This window comes from Vipera berus, assembly GCF_964194415.1.
Source record: "Vipera berus genome assembly, chromosome: 4".
In the NCBI taxonomy this organism is placed as follows: domain Eukaryota; kingdom Metazoa; phylum Chordata; class Lepidosauria; order Squamata; family Viperidae; genus Vipera; species Vipera berus.
The window spans coordinates 53,036,920-53,053,887 of NC_138206.1; positions in this window are offsets into that span (position 1 = coordinate 53,036,920).

The following is a 16,968-nucleotide window of genomic DNA, read 5'->3' on the forward strand; positions in this document are numbered from 1 at the left end:
CCAAAGTCTGGAGACTTCCCACTCAGTCACAAAATTCACCAGAGGCCTGTCACTCTCTCCCTCTTTCAACCTCCGATGATTGTTATGAAATAAAAGGAAAAGAGATAGAGTCTGTCTTGCATTCCCGGGAGATGAAAAAATCTAAGGGAAGAAAAATGGAGCTGAAAGAGGCTTAGATGTACAGGATGTACAGATGTATAGTTAGGGCTGGGGAGAAAGTGATGGAGAGAATGTGCAACCCAGCCCATAAACTACAGATCTAGTTCAACAATTAAAATATAAGTATAAATTGAGTGAAATAAATAAGTATAAATTAAAATACCAACTACTCTATTTAACTTCCAAAGAGGTTCGCATTTGATTGACCACCTGTTCACCATTATTCACTGCTTCAGCCATGGAGCTAATAATGCCTTCAAATTTTTGTTTTGAGAGAGGAAAATAAGGGAATATAACCTCTCGGGTATGGAAAGAAGGCCAACCTCTTCAAGCTCTCCCTAATTTTCAAGAGACAAGGAAAGTTTGTAGGAAAGAGGCAGAGAGAAGGAAGGAAAGGGGATTTTATCAGGGTCTCTTATTATTTGAAATAAAATGATTATCTGATTTCTGGGATCTCTAAGCACGTAAGTCGAAAGCAGGTAGGGCAGGCAGGCAGGCTCGAACACCTGTCATTGCCGAAATCAGATCCCGCAGATCAAGTATCCGGGGTGCTCAACTGTCGGAGCTCTAATCCCGAGAGGTGGACTCATGGGGCCCGCTGCCTCCAACCTGCTTAAGGGAAGGACTCGTTAGATCTACCTCCGTAGACCGCTGCCAGGGTCCCACCAGCTTGGGTCGGGGAGGGAAGCGGCGCCCTCTTCTTTCAGCTCGCCCAGGAGACCAACTCCAGATTCCCTGCATGTAGGCAACCCAGGATAGAAAACACGCGTGCATCCCTTCCCTCGGAGAAAATGTTCTGTACCGGAAGTTAGCAGATAGACCACGGTTTCTAGGGATTGGAGATTTTAACCTTCAGCCCATTCTTAGCTGAAGTTAACGGGGATCGTTTTGCACGCAGTTCCAATCCCGTTTTCCCAAAGGAATTCTCTCTTCTCGGGATTATTCCATCTTGCCATCCTCCCCCTTTCCCCCCCCCCCCGAAAAGTAGGGATCCTCACCTCCGCGGGACGATCACCCGGCGGCTAAAGCGCAGCCCGGGCCGTTATTCATCCCGGGCGGACCGGGGGCTGGGTGTCTCACCGAGCGGATTGCAGCGAAAAGCGCCCCTCTGAAGTTTGTTCTCGGCCTTTCTTTCTATCCCGGGGTGCGTGGGGAGCACCTGTCACTCGGAACATATAAGTGTATGCTCTCTAGCCACTTGGGAGTAGGATTTATTTTAGCGTAGGCGCGCAAACCTAGATGCCTATGTCTTAAAGGAGCGTGGGGAGGGTCATTGAAAAAGGCACCCCGCCCAAACTCGCCAAAAGACTAGTCCGGGGTAGGCAACCTCGACTCTTTTATGACTCGTGGACTTCAACTCCCAGAATTCCTGAGCTATGCTGGCTCAGGAATTCTGGGAGTTGAAGTCCACGAGTCATAAAATAGCCAAGGTTGCTTACCCCTGGACTAGGCAGAAGTTGGGAGGCTCTTGATCCTACAGAGGATGGGAGGAAAAGACGGAGAAGCTGCTCAAGTCTCGAATAGCCCATGATGGGAACGGGAGGGAAAATAAGGAGATTCTCTCTCCCGAGTGAGATTTCTCGTTGTTCTGGGGGAAAAGAAGGAACGGCCTCTTTCCTCTTAAGTCCGGAATAACCACGAAATAATACAATTGCATTGTAAGTCGGGCCTCTGGCTTGTGACCTCTTTCTCACGTCGAGTTAACCAAACCCGTGATTTGGCACCATTTAAAGAGCGAACCAGACCTATTTGGGTTTCGACCGAATGTGCTAAGCCGGGATCAAGGCATAGCTGCCTCGGACCCCCGGTTACAAGGTTGGGTATGGGACGCTTCCTGGACCTCTTGGAGGAAAAGCAGCCTCGGGGGTGTCCGAAGGGAGAGGCCAAAAGTCAAGACAGCGACCGTCGTGCTGCGGTCGAAACTTCTGATTTTTACGGGCGTCGCGACGGCCATCTTAACTCTGCTGACTCCTTCCTGCTGAGTCAGGAGCTAGATTAAAAAAAAAATAAAAACCCCTCAAGGCTTTTTGTAGATCACGGGGTGGGGAACCATTTTATGTCTTGTGGACTTGAACTTCCAGAATTCCTGAGCCAGCCAGGAATTCTGGGAGTTGCAAGTCTAAAAGTCATAAAAGGGCCATAGTTCCCGGCCCCCTGATCTTCAGCTTTGAGTTTTGGGTTTTTTTGTTTTTGTTTTATTAAAAAAAACCCTCTGTTAGTGCTGCGACTATGGCAGCGAGCAGCTCAACAGGAAAGTTTTCTGCCTTGCCTAGACATCTAATGGAAGCGATGATCAGGGACGGGATATCTTGCAAGGCCCTTGGCCTCTGGGCTTCTTCACTTCTGCAAACTTCGCCTCTCCATCTTGGGGAGCTAACGGGGAGAGGCGCAGAGGCCATTTTAGCCTCGAGTGTCTTGGATCGCACAGTACGATGAATCTTAAAACTAATCGAACGACCTGACTTCACACAAGGTAGCCTGCCCAAGCGCAAAATAGAGGAAAATCATCGCTGAACAACAAATCGCACCCATCAACCAACGTAGCAGCTAAATCTAGCCGCCAAGTTAATCACGCTTTGGGAAGACGGTCCGAGAATCGCGCGCTCTGTGTGATTTCCAAGGAGGGCTACAACCCCTTCGCTCAACGCTGCCGGCTACAGGTGTCGGGAGTACGTGTCCCATCGTCCCCAGCTCCAAATGTTGGGAGCTGTCGGAGGAGGCAGCATTAGGGAACGCTGGCGTACTCTTAAGAGTAAACTTCCACGGAGTAGACTTGGGCAGTTTTCGCCTCTGACGCTGGTAAACCGTTCTCTCCATTCTTACTCCAAGGAAAACCATCCCGCGGAATTCATTGCTCCTTACGTCCAAGGAAACGGGATCGAGTGAGACTGGATTCCCCGCTCAATTATTTGGCAGGAAATCTCATCAGCATTAAGCACCTGACACCCATTTCCTCCCAAGGGCGGGTATATTCCGACAGCAACCCCCCCCCCAACTACAGACGTTTCTGGGGGCGCGGTCGTTTTGACCCTTTCTCCGGGTCAAAATTGCAGAAAGAAATGTTTTTCGATAGTAATAGGTTGGGTCTTTCCCTCTTCCCCAGGCCTAAATTGGTAAGTAAACCCAAGGAGAACGGACCGAGGTCGATGATTCCCGGTTTAAGTTCGGATTCCCGGTTCAAAAAGCTTGCCTATCTGCAGGTTTTTGAACCTGCTTTGGGCCAGCTACGAAGCAGCAAACGCTGGTGTGGATAGAACAGCGCTGCTGCTTTCAGAGAGAGAAAAGACAACACAGCCAACCACCAGGCCTTAAGATAACTGTAGCGGTGTGGAGTAGATACAGAGTAAGTATTCACTTTGGCCACACACTAGGCCAAGGGGTAGGCAAACTTGGCTCTTTTATGACTCGTGGAATTCTGGGAGTTGAAGTCCACGAGTTATAAAAGAGCCAAGCTGACTCAGGAATTCTGGGAGTTGAAGTCCACGAGTTATAAAAGAGCCAAGGTTGCCTACCCCTGTGCTAGGCCAAAACAACAAACCATGTGATAGCGGAACCCAGAAAGACACAGGCAAGGCTGGCGGTATTCCTAGGCAACAAAGGCTGGTGGCCCCTAAAGCTTCCCTCAAAGCTCTCTTTTGAGGTGATTTTTTTTAATCTATTTACCCGTTATTCTAAACATTCTGATCGTAGCCCAGCCGCGTAGATTTCACCTGCCGGAGGTATTTTGCTATGCTCCTCTTAATTCTGTTTTAAAAGGCATTGATTGAGTTCAAAAGCCCTTGTTCCCATGCACTGGCCTGAACATTTGCCTGCCCCCACCCCATATTTTGACAAACGAGAGAGATGGAATGAGAATTCTCGACTGAAAGTTTATTTTCCAAAAGGAGCCTCCAGAGGACCTCCTTCCTTCCTGTCTCTCCCTCTTATAAACTGAGGCCACGCAATGCACAGCCTTCTAATCTGATTTATCTGGTTTTGACCAAGATGCCTGTGCCTCAGCCTGATGGTCCCAGTTTGTCAAAAGTGACTGGATTTTGGATGGGGAGGACTTCCTACAATGCTTCGGATGAGGGAACCAAAGGATTTCTGTTTATTCAGCTTGAAAATGCAAAGAGGAAGTTTTTCATCAGTGGGGTTGCAAGAAATGGAACTCTGAGTCCCATAAGGCACCTAAAGGACTAGAACCGATCCTGAGAGTTACCAGGCTTTTGCAGTACCCACCCAAAACCCAGATTTAATGCCAAAATATTCTTTTTCTGAAGATACCGGTAAGATCTGTCTGCAACTACTTAAAGCATCTGTCTCTCCTTGGGACAACCTTGTGATGCTGTGTGCATGGCACGCTTGCTCTGAAGCCCTGCACATCCCTATGTAAGGTGCAGCAGACAGATGCTATAATTTTCCTCTAGTGCACTTGAAAACATTTACTGTGTGCGCACACACAGAGAGACAAGGCGACGTGTGTATTGTACAGTTGCCTAAATCACGAGTCCAAAAAGGGCAGAGAGAAGGTGGAAAAGGCAGCTTTTTATTTCAAGCAACATTTGAATTCAGTGGAGTTGGTACTTTTCTTAGACAATGCGTAGCGGGAAGAAAATATCATTAAAATGCTTCTTAGTTGAGTGAGGTTTTGTGTTTGTGTGTGCACATGTGCGTGTGCACATCTTAGTTTTTATTTCATTTCTGTAACCTCAGCAATTGTAGCTTTATTCCAAAATATGTGCATATATACAGTATCTGTCCTGAGATCAGTCTTGTATGCATCTGAAGAAGGGAAGCCCACAACATCAGTGTCATAATGAACAGGATCATTTTTTTAAAAAAAATCTGCAAAATTCTACTTTTGCTACAACAGATGAATATGATGGCCTTTTGGGAAGTATCATTTACCCATATTATCATCACTGTGCTGTCCCCATATGTTTGTCATTTGGCTTTGCCCAAGAAGGTCCACAGAGGATCCTGTTTATTATATTTTTGGTAGCTGTTCATCTGAAATTACAGAATGTGAAGTAATGGAGATTTTCTGTATGCTTCACATTTCACTAAGTCACTTTCATTTCAGATTTTTTTGGATGTGATTAGGAGGCCTAGACAAGCTTTTTTGAGAATGCACTTGATTATTCATAAACATCTCCTATAAACATATATAGCAGGATGCTGTTAACTTGTAATAATTACGCTCTTAGCACCTTTAGCCCTAAATAACAATAATGCTTCCATTTAAGACCTAGTAAATGCGAGATTTCAGTGATAGACTTGTTTTGAAAAATGAACTCTCTTCAAGGGTGGTGTGCATGACTTCTTTAGCCAAAGTGAAATGTGAGACTTTCTGTGTGTGAGAGTTAACTGAGCAGAATGTCTGAAGAGTGATGAGTTTCACTTTACTTGATGTACATAAGCAGAGAGGGGACAGCCCTGCAAAAGTTCTGCTTCTCGTGTAAAGGTCAAAAGTTCCAGAAAACTAGAATAATTATGGGCTCTTGTCAAAAGTCAGTCGGCTTCACTTAAAGTAGATATCTTTCTCAGACCCCTTAATTATTTGATTTGTGGGATCTGTTAAAAAGGTCCTGTTTTTCTAAGCTATCTAATTGGCTAACCATTTAAAGAGAGATCCATGATGCAAGTGAATGGGGCAGAAGAAAGAAAAACTAACCTACCTGAACTACAAAATGGACTACAAAATGGAACTGGGCAGGTAGATTCAGCAAGTTCTGCAGGAAACTTAATTGGCACCAAAATGACATGGTGTAGGTCTTATTTAAATTAGATTCAATCAATTCAGAAGTATCTAAATAGTGGCTGTTGCAGTCCTTACACCGTATGTTGTAGATGACTCCTGTTTTTTCTTCTGGGGTTGTTGGGACTTTTAGTCTGCTTAGGATGTTTTGAAGTTGGCTTGTGTGCTATGCTGATTCCGTGTGGTTTTTAAGTAGCCTGTTTGCAGTTTCTGAGATATTCTTGATGTATGGCAGCGTAATTCTTTTTAGGGTTTGTGTTGGTTGTACTGTATTGGGTTGAATGGGCAGGGACTTTTTTTGTTAAAATTGCATGGATATCCATTTTGTTGGAATACGTTGTATAGATGCTTTGTTTCCTTTTTTCTGCTGTTCTGGGTTGCTGCAGCGTGTTTGGGCTCATCTAAATAAAAGTCCTTACGCAGCTTCTCTTGCAGGATGTTGGGCTGTTGCTTTGGTAGTGGAGCACCTGGTTAGTACGGGTGGTTTTTCTGTAGACTTGCGTTTCTCGTTTGCCGTTGTGGTCTCTGCTGATCAGGATGCCCAGGGAGGGTAACAAGTTGTTATTTCCTTTTCTAGTAAACTGGATTCCTTTCACAATGTTATTGATGGTTCTGTGCATGTTCTATAATTGGTCCTTTTTTATTATGGTAAAAGTGTCATCTATATATCTGATCCATATTTTCAGTTATATTTGTGGAAGTGCTGTGGCTTCTAGATGTTGCATGATGACCTCTCCTATATGTCCTGAAAGCTGTGATGTCATAGGTGTCCCTTTAATTTGTTGGTAAACTTGTCCATCAGAGGTTTATGAGATCCATAACCCTGAGTGTTTCGGTCTTCATTCGGTTAAGTCAGGTGTGCTGTGAAGCAATGCAGTCGTGGACTCTTTGGCTAATTCTGGGTCTATAGATGTGAAAAGGGCTGTGACATCAAATGAGACCGTGATTTCGTTCTCGTCTATAGTCACATCCCTGATGGTTTGAAGACACTGTAGTAGAGAGTTAATGGAGTGTGATTATTTAATCATAGTCTCCCAAAGAAAGAGTAGAAATCTTGATGGGATATCAGATCTCATTGGCAAGAATTTGGATGAGCGTTCTTTGCTGCCATCTATTTGTTGTTCAGATTTATGCACCCTAGTTCAGGTGTCCTTACTTTACGTGAAGAACTTTAGTACAGTATGCATAGAAAAGAGTGCTCAGAAAGAAGTTGATCCTTGAGATGCTTCACAATGATCCAGCATATTACACTGTTACATGCTGTCCTGGTTTTGGCTTATGATCATTCACTCACACGCTCACAGTCCTGGTCAACAGGTTGGAAGTACCGTATTTTCCGGCGTATAAGACGACTGGGCGTATAAGACGACCCCCTACATTTCCTGTTAAATTATAGGGTTTGGGCTATACTCGCCGTATAATACTACCCCTCTTCCAACGCACACTAATTAAAAATTAAAAAACATCAGATTTGATTTTAATATGGTAATTTTAATTCAAATGCTTATGACATGCAGGTGCTTAGTAGGAAAACTGTCACTTATAAACGTAAGGCTGTTTGTCATCAAACATGTAAACATAAAACAGTGCAAGTGGATTAAATAATAATAATAATAATAATAATAATAATAATAATAATAATAATAATAATAATAATAATAATAGAAGAAGAAGAAGAAGAAGAAGAAGAAGAAGAAGAAGAAGAAGAAGAAGAAGAAGAAGAAGAAGAAGAAGTTGGAGGGGACCTTGGAGGTCATCTAGTCCAACCCCCTGCTAAGGCAGGAAACCCTATAAACCCTGTAAAAAATCACAGACTGCAGCTTCTTCTCCAATTGGTCCTGCTTTCCCTCCGCAGACTAAATGGGAGATCCGCTCCAGGTTTTCCAGCCAGCCCTGTCCCTAAATTTTCAGCACCTGGCGTATAAGATGACCCCTGACTTTTGAGAAGATTTTCATGGGTTAAAAAGTAGTCTTATACGCCAGAAAATACAGTAATTAGGGACAGTTTCAAATCACTGAGGCACAACAGGGTTTGTTTGTTTTTTTGAATACATGGAGATCTAGTGAATTTAAAGTGACAACAAAAGTTTACTGGTTACAGTGTACACTTGCTCTTTCCCACATGCACACACTTTCACTCATCCATGCTTACTTATGTTCTTCTCATTTAAGTTGACAGGCACTAGCCAGAGAGATGGAAGCCACCAGGTCTGGATCCAAAGACAACTCAAAGAGTGGGTGGACTTCAGGATCCTTTTACTTCATTGATTCACAAGACTGACAGCTACTCTTGCTTTGCTGATATTCAAGTCTGGTAGCTGCTGATGGGACTTGGGGGGGGGGAATGGGTTCCATGTGCTGAGGCCCACCTTCTTTTGTCTCGTTCAGGTGACATTTTTTTTCTTTGTATCCTTAACAGCTTGGCTCTTTCTTAACACCCCAAAGGATCTTGTAGACAGGTTTCCTGGTTTTTATCCACCTGCTTATATCCCTGCTTCATCTTAGGTATGGCAGCTTCAGTCAAGTCACACAACAGCTTACATGGGCCTGCAAGTCATGAAGTGTGCTCCACAACTGAAGACATTTTATCTGCCTATCTGTGGTTAACAGAATCTTGTATTACCTGCGGTTTGAATGGCATCATGCTATTTTTTTTTAATCCCATTTATATCCCGCCCTTCTCCGAAGACTCAGGGCGGCTTACAATTTAAAGCACAAATCAATGTGCTTAGCAATAGCCTTCATTCTATGTATATGCCTGCTTATTAGGGCTTTCGGGGGGCCCCAAGCAGCATTATTACAAAGTCAGCTTATTGCCCTCAACAATCTGGGTCCTCATTTTACCTACCTCGGAAGGATGGAAGGCTGAGTCAACCTTGAGCCTGGTGGGACGCGAACCTGCACTAATTGCAGGTGTTACTTAAGGAGGCATTAGCCCACTGCTCCACCAAGGCTCTTAAATGTTCTTGAATCTTCCCAAAGAGTGCTGATTGCATGTACAGTACTTCATTTATAACACTTCTCCAAAGAAGAAATGACATTGAAAACAAGCAAAAGAGATGTTTCCAGCTTCTCATTCTCAGTCACCTCTTTCTTTTTGTCTGGATTAAGCCTCGATTCCTAAATTGACGAAAGCTGATCCTTTTGAGGATCCTTATGGAGCAGCATTGTCCAATAAGGGTCAATTTAATGTCAGTTAACTTCCATCCGATCTCCAGACAATATAATGAGATGGCAGAAACTGTGTGTCAATCTATAGACGTATAGATTCTATACGTCTATAGATCTAAAGACGTATCTTTTTGAACAAGCTGGCCTGGCCTGATGGGAGGGGGTTGGGTTTTTATTACTTTTAAATGCGTTTTAATCTATCTAAGAGTTCTGGGCACTTGTTTAATCTTTTTTTAATTTTTGTATTCTGTTTTTTAACATGTATTGCCCTGTTCACCGCCCTGAGTCCTTCGGGAGAAGGGCGGTATACAAATAAAATTAATTAATTAATTAATTAATTAATTAATTAATTATCTCAAGTTAACAGAAACTGATTAAAACGCATTAGAATTTACACTCAGCAGGGAACTAAATGTTGAACAATGTTCTCTTTTTATTTTGTTTTAGTTAAAATTCAGGAAGAGTTAACAATTTTATGTTAAGGTAAAGGTAAAGGTTCCCCCGCACATGCGTGCTAGTCGTTTCCGACTCTAGGGGCCGGTGCTCATCTCCGTTTCAAAGCCGAAGAGCCAGTGCTTGTCCGAGGACGTCTCCGTGGTCATGTGGCCGGCATGACTAGACGCCAAAGGCGCACGGAACGCTGTTACCTTCCCACCGTAGTGGTCCCTATTTTTCTACTTGCATTTTTACATGCTTTCGAACTGCTAGGTGGGCAGAAGCTGGGACGAGTAACAGGCGCTCACTCTGCTACGCGGCACTCGGGATTCGACCCGCCAAACTGCCGACCTTCCGATCGACAAGCTCAGCGTCCTAACCCACTGAGCCACCGCGTCCCTTAATTTTATGTTAGGCTTAACATAAAATTGTAACTCATCCTGAATTTTAACTAAAACAATTACATAAAACACTCTAGGTAGAGTCTTTCCTCCTTATGTTAGTAAGGAAGGAAAGACTATACCTAGAGAGTTTTATATAATTATAAACTGATTACAATAGGAATTACTATGCAATTAAAATACTTTTCTACTTCTAAGTGCCCTCATTTTTTTTATTAAAAAGTTTTACAGATACATTGTAAACATAAGACCCATCCCTCCCCCTCCCCCACCCAATTTCCCCTCCCTCCCCCTCCCCCACCCCCGACTTCCCAGAGCGTAATACAGGGTATTGACCCTAACAGTCTTAAACTATAATATGCTAACTAACTATAATAACACTTTAAATCCTATCGCACTTTAACTCTCCTTAAAAGTAACTAAATAATATTAAATCTTATAAATCTAATACCTATTTAAATGCTAAATGAAACTTTTCGGTCCCATATTTATTCTGAATGTAATCAATCCATCTTCTCCATTCCAAGATATATCTTTGTTGCGAATGGTCTTTCAAATATGCTGAAATTTTTGCCATTTCTGCCAGGTCCGAAACTTTTAAAGTCGAAGTGCCCTCATTTTTAATCTACCTGTTGTGTTGTAGTGCTGATCAATAACCTTTCCTCTTCATTTTTGGTGTTAGTCCATGGCCAGAATTCTCCAGCTGGCCAAACGTGACACCTGCCCAAGAAGTCTCATTCAAAGTCTCTAGAGCAACCTTCTCCAAGCTGAGTCCCTCCGGTTGCTTTAAAATGCAATTCTATTCAACCCAAGCCAGCCAAATCAATCATTATGGATGCAGGGAACTGTCTTTTAGATAACTTTCCCAGATTTGGGGAAAACTGGTCTTTTTCTGTTCCAGTTCTTTGCTCTGCTGCCTGTAGCATCAGGAAGATTAGTAGGCAATGATAGTATAATGATGGGGGTGTCAAAATGCCGGCCCGTGGGCTGGTTGCATCATACGGAGGATGTACCCACCCCAGCTCCGTCAATGTTTAAAAAAAGTCATGATTTGTCGTGACACGTCACGTGACACGGCGAGTTTGACACCCGTGGTATAGAATATATGTGGCAGTTAATTTACAGCTCTCTGCCTGAAGGGCAAGGAAACCTCCTAATTAAGGCTTATCCTAGCTTATACTTCTCTCTCCTTCATTGTTCTTTCTACTGATTAGCTCCTATTCTGTCCTTTGGGAGAGAAATATGTTTAACATGTTTTCTGTGTTTTTGGTTAGAGAATGTGGAAGCAGATCACTTATGACATGACAGCATTTTATTTAGAGGATTCTTAGGTTTGGAATTTCAGCGCTAGCTCACTTCATGGATGTGGAATCTACAGTTTTTTAATTGCAATTAATTACAGTTCCTAGCACCATTGACCATGCTTGCTGGAGTTGCTGATGGTTGTGGCATTTAGATTACCATGGAATTAGAGGCTCTACTGCTTCTGCCTCTCACCAGATCCCAGTTCAGGTTAATTGCTCATAAGTCATCTTCCTTCCAAATTAATTCATTGTAGCTAGTTAACCAGTCTTTGTTAGTAGTCTGAAGCTCCTGCCTGGAAACCATACACTTTGCTTCTGTTAGTAGGGATAATGGAGATGCTTCTCTGAGAGCAAACAAGGAATTACTTTGGAAGATTTACAGGGCAAGACTTTTTTTATAGATATTTTACTAAGTTTTTATAGTTACAAATCTTTAGTGCTTAATAAAGTGTTATCTGGGTTCACATATTTAACATTAATAGTAGTACAACTTCTATTTCTACTCTCTACTCCATTTTCCCAGCCATTTATAGAAATTATAAATTATGTTGGGAAATATTCTGTATCTTCTTTCCCTTTCATTTTCAATGAAAGCCTATCCATTTCTGCACAATCTAAAATTTTCCTGATTATATCTTCTTCCGATGGTGTTTCTTCGTGTTTCCCATACTGTGCAAATGCAATTCTCATTGCCGTTAATACATGTAATACTAAATATATACCCTTTTGTCATAGTTCTCTGTAATTATACCTAAAAGAAATAAGTCTGGCTTAAAATCTACATGTTTTTTAAGCATTTTTCTATAACCACGTGTGTATTTTTGACCTTTTTTTTTTGCTTTAGGGCTTGTCCACCAAAGGCGATAGTACGCACCTGGCTTTTGCCTACATTTCCAGCAATTACTAGACATGTTTTTAAACATTTTTGCTAATCTTTCAGGTGGTAAATGCCATTTATAAAACATTTTATATAGATTTTCTTTATAATTAGCTGCCCTTGTTATTTTATAGTTTCTTTCCCACAGGTTTTGCCATTTTTCTAATTCTGCATTGTGCCCCAATTTTTTTGTACAGGGCAAGACTTTTGAGTGGGTACCTTTCTTCTACAGCAAGATTATTTTTGGGCACAGGATGAACCTTAAAGGCATCTAACTTGGCATCTCCGCCCAAATAGAAAAAAACAGTAAGCCATTCATCCATTTTACAAATGCTCAGTTTCCTTAATATATATATATAAGCTTTTCACAGGATTGTAATCTGAAGACGTGTTACAAAATTATGTTTGTGACAGAAATATTTATAATGAACATTGAAACAATAAGTTTCCCTAGAGTAGGCATGTCAAACTCGCGACATCACGTGACGTCGCGTGACGTATCACGACTTTTTCCCCATTGCCGGCAATGGGGAGGGCGCGGTTTCGTCGTGATGCATCTGGCCCGCGGGCCGGCAGTTTCACACCCCTGCCCTAGAGGGAAATAGTAACAAATTTGTGGAGTGTAAGTTTAGATACACTTTTAGATACAATAAATAATGATGGCAAACTATATAGACAACAAAGCATCTCACTCCAAACCTTTAAAAGCAAAACCTTTCCTATTTTGTCAATAAAGATATTGAAGCTGATTAATCAAATAACTATTTTTAATAGCTATAGATCAACAGATCTTGAGCCACATTATTTTATATTCTTTATCAGTACTGGTATTTACTGGAAACAAAGTTATTTCCATAATTTTTTTTTCTGTCCATGACTTGTTCTTCAAAAAGACTCTTCTGCTCTCCTCTTCCCTGTCTTTGTCTCTGTATTTGGGTTTATCTTTAGAAGTTTTGTCCTGCCGCTGATTTTCCCTTTTGGAAATGCCTCAACAAACGTAATTTCCCATCGGCCTTTTTCTTTTTCTTTTTCTTTTTGAGTTGGTAGGTCAGAAATGGCCATATGCATTTGAAGGGCTTTCTAGATGGGCCACCGGTCCCATTGTTCCTTCTCGTGTATGTTCTTATGCCAGCAGGGAGCCATTGGGGAGAGCTCTAAGGCAAGAGACTCAGACTGTGTTCCTAGCATATCTCCGCTGCCCAGCCATCATCAATCATGGTATTCCCCTGCCAGACCAATACAATTGGATCAGGCCCAGTGCACAAGAGGGCTTCTTGAAAGTAAGAAGTGTGCCTTTGGGTTTTAATATATTCCCCGAGTTGATCCTCTGAGATGAGAAGGCCATCCATCAATGTCACCAGATTGGAGATTGATTGTAGTGCTGGATTGTATAGGATTTGACAAATAAAACAGCAATTGTTACATTCCTGTGTTCAGTAAAATGTGCATCTTTAACTGAAAGTAACGACAGCCAATCTCTTGATTTGGTTACAAGAGGAAACTTAGTAATCTGGAAAGCAGTATACTCAAACTTCAATTTTCCAGAGTACAATTCAATTAATAGAATTAATAGGAAAAAAAGTTTTACTTCACAGTCCAAACAACAATCCCAAAGCAGTCTGGAAAGTTGTTATGATTTGATTATTTGCATTGAGTTATGCAAATTATATCAGTGACCTGCATTCAGACTTAACAAATGACTCATTCCTCTCAAATGTTTCATTAAATCAAGTGTATATGGACAGTTTTGGACACGTGATTCTTTCTTTGCATAGCTCCCCAAATATTTGCATCATTTATTATTTTTAAAGCGATCTATACCAAACATAAGGTACTTTATAACAGCTGCACATTCCAGTTTATGAAGCAATAAATGAGTTAATATTTAGAGTGCCCTAAGATATTGTGGAAGGGATGCGGTGGCTCAGTCGATGAGCTTGTCGATCAGAAGATCGGCAGTTTGGCGGGTCGAATCCCGAGTGCCGTGTAGCAGAGTGAGCGCCTGTTACTTGTCCCAGCTTCTGCCAACCTAGCAGTTTGAAAGCACGTAAAAATGCAAGTAGAAAAATAGGGACCACTACAATAGAAAGGTAACAGCGTTCCATGCGCCTTTGGCGTCTAGTCATGCTGGCCACATGACCACGGAGATGTCCTCAGACAAGCGCTGGCTCTTCGGCTTTGAAACGGAGATGAGCACTGGCTCCTAGAGTTGGAAACGACTAGCACGCATGTGTGGGGGAACCTTTACCTTTAAGATATTGTGATGTTCTTGCCATTTCCTTTTTCTTCTGCAGAGAAGGCTAAGCCATCCCCTCAGAACCATTGGTGGCTGTTAGCCTGATATCACCAGGTGTTTGATTTAGTTTTGAAAAGCCATTTGAAGGAATCTTAATTGAGGAACCAGAAAGAGAGGAAAAGTGATGTCAGAAATGTTAGGCATATGGTGTTAGCCTAAAATGTTGGGTTGAAAATATATTAACCATGATGTTATGTCTTTAAGAAATTAATTGGCCAATGGGTGTGTAAGTGTTCTCATGGCCATAAGAGGGAGCTAGTAATGTAGCTTCTTTCTCTCTGAATTCACTGCTCTCTACTATTACTGTTTTTGCTCTGTTACCTGAACTGTGTATTGACCTCTGGACCGGTAAGAAGCCTTTGTATTTTGGATTACTTCTTGGACTGTTGCTATTGTGTATGACCTGGACTGTTTATTTTTGACTGTGCATTTTTGTTCTTACACCACCTTAAAGTAAACTACTTTTTGCTTTTACAACTCAGTGTACTCTTGTGTTTACTGTGTGACTCTTACTGCCGTCAGTACCCTTCCTTGTCTGTGCAACTCTTTGGTAGCACAAGGAGACCTCTGCACAAAATTACTTAACAAGAAAGATGGGTAGAGAGAAGGGAGAACAATGAAGAATTTTGAGAGATAGTAAACGTGGCAGCTTTATTTTTAGAAAGACTAACATGGTTGTCCCACTGGAAAGAGAAAGGGAAAAATAGATGGCCCTGCCATTTTTGACTCTGGATGTGCTCAGTCCTTTCCCAAAACCCTCCCGCCACATGGTTCTTTACAGTTTACTCCAGTAGGAATGCAACAGTGAGCAAGCACTGGCCCTACAGCCTTCGGCACCATCTCTCCAATGTGCCCGAAGTTATGGCCAGGGAAGAAAACTGAATCTGCAGAGAATCCGTAGAGAAAGAAGCGAGTGGAAATCCTCTTTCAGATCAGAAACACTCAAGAGTGAAGAGGTCTTCTGTCTGCAGAAAGCAGATCTGGAGTCAGTTGCATATATTTATGCCATTAATCTGATTCTCATGTCACAAAGAATAAAGAAATGAGTGAGTATAGTTTCTTAACCCTAATAATCAAAAGCAGTACAGACAATAACTCAGCACAGCTGAGGGATCTTTTTACACTTATGTGTGCATTTATTCATGAGTGTTTTGAGAATATATTGTTCGAGGTCCATAGAGAGCCCATTTCATTTGGTGGTGCTGGTGGTTTTTTTGACTAAAGAATGACAATGTCTTATTTGAAACCTATTATTGTGTGATTTCATTGAATATGCTGCATGGCAGGGCGAGGGACATGTGTCTCTGCAGACTAACAGACACTGAGGTCTGCCACATTGCAGGCCTGAAATAAAACAGGGAATGCATGTTCTTTCTCCCAAGAATGGATGGCCCCAAGCAGCTTGAGTACAATCCAGCAGCATTCATTGATTAGTTACAGTTTATTAACAGCCCATACATTTCTCATCTGCTCCTGGGAATTTGTTAAGAGCGTCATCTGCAACTGTGAGAAATAATTTTCAAGAACACTGCTGGGGTCAAGAAAAAACCGTTTGGTTTTCTTGAATTCAGCAAGAGCACGTGATGCTAGAGTGCTATGCAGAGTAATTCTTTAAGCTGTGTTTTCTCTCTTCTGATTAAAAAAAAACAAAAGTTCACCACGAAGAATTTTGAGCAACTTTGCTAACAGGAAAATGCAAGCACACACGGATATCAAGCTAGCACAGGAAATTCTCCGGGAAAATCTTGGCTTTTACCTCCCAAAAATCTGGGTTTTTTTGTTTTTGTTTTTTAAATCTCTCTGCTCAGTGACTAACTCAAGCAGTGGACAAACAAGTGCAGCCATTTAACAGAAAGGAATGGGAAGCAGATATGCCTCCTCGAAGCTTGTTGAGGTACGGAGTAATAAATGCGGTTATTCCTCGACTTACAGCAATTCATTTAGTGACTGTTTGAAGTTACAGTGACCCTGAAAAAAGTGACTCATGACTGTTTTTCCACACTTACGACCATTGCATCATCCCCAGGGTCACATGATCAAAATTCAGATGCTTGGCAACTAACTCACGTTATGATGACCGTTGCAGTGTCCTGGAGACAGGTGATCATTTTTTTTTTGGTGACCTGACAAGCAGAATCGATGGCAAAGCCAGATTCACTTAAGAACCGTGTTACTAACTTTGCTGTCGTAATTCACTTAACGGCTGTGGCAAGAAAGGTCATAAAACGGGGCAAAACTCACTTAAGAAATGTCTTGCTTAGCAACAGAGGTTTGGGGCTCGTACGTCGAGGACTATCTGTCTATAACCATTACAGAAGTGCTGAAATGCAAAGGAAGAGAAAAGGGGAGTTTTCTTAGAAGGCATTTCCTAGCTGGAAATTGGATCCGCTCCCCTCACGTTCACACATTGAACTAGGCCAGCATCATTGGCTGATCAAATCGTAATAACTGTTCACACAGACTAAGCCAGGAGCCAGAGACGCACATAACGGTGACCGGACCTGCACAACAAAGACACTGTCCTCTCTTGCATCCCAGGATGGCACAATCGTCCATTGGCTATTTTCTGCCTCTGCGATGTTCTT